Source organism: Natrix helvetica (assembly GCF_964273705.1).
Source record: "Natrix helvetica genome assembly, chromosome: 16".
NCBI classification, from domain to species: Eukaryota; Metazoa; Chordata; class Lepidosauria; order Squamata; family Natricidae; genus Natrix; species Natrix helvetica.
The window spans coordinates 2,881,370-2,882,203 of record NC_138563.1 but is presented as its reverse complement, the minus strand read 5'-3'; positions in this window follow the sequence as shown (position 1 = coordinate 2,882,203).

The window sequence follows — 834 nt, the reverse complement described above, 5'->3', positions numbered from 1 at the left end:
GAAGCAATGGGTGGAAAACGATTCAAGGAGAGACGCAACCTAGAACTAAGGAGATATTTCCTGACAGTGACAACAATCAATCAGTGGAACAACTTGCCACCAGAAGTTGTGAATGCTGCAACACTGGATGTTTTTAAGAAGATGTTGGATTATCCATTTGTCTGAAATGGTATAGGGTTTCCTGCCTAGGCAGGGGGTTGGACTAGAAGACCTCCAAGGTCCCTTCCAACTCTGTTATTCTATATTCTAACTTTGCCATTGCAAGCCGGTTGAGACCTGCTTTTATTTTCATTTTTTTTCTCCCCGATAGTGCTTTCCCTGTTTTTATTTATGTTCTTTTTTTGGTGAAATATGAACTTAGTTTTTTATCAGCAAGGGAGACACACCAGGTGAAAATGTGATCTCAAAGTTAAAAATGCATCAAAGGAGCTTTGAAAAAGTCTTGGCAAGCGATACGATTTGTGTGATCCCAAGTGTCGGGCCATCTGGCTGTCAAAATATCCCCGAAACAAATCACGCCAGATATTTTAAAACAGACCATAATAGTTATCAGGCTTCAAGGTTTCGCCTGGAGTTTCCACCTGAGCTCCTGAAGGCAAGAAATTTTTAATATATATATATGTGTGTGTGGAACTGCATCAAAGCAAGAGAGATTTCTGCCTTCGTTCTTCTTAAAATTCCATTTACAGGATTGTTCCTGCGAGAAAAACGATTTTTTTTTTTTGCGTCTCTCGTCAGGCTCCGCCCCATGCTTTAGGCTCCGCCCTGCAGTCTCCCAAGCCCCGCCCTCTCGATCCCGCCAAACGAGGTCGCCCCGTTGAACGGCACACCACA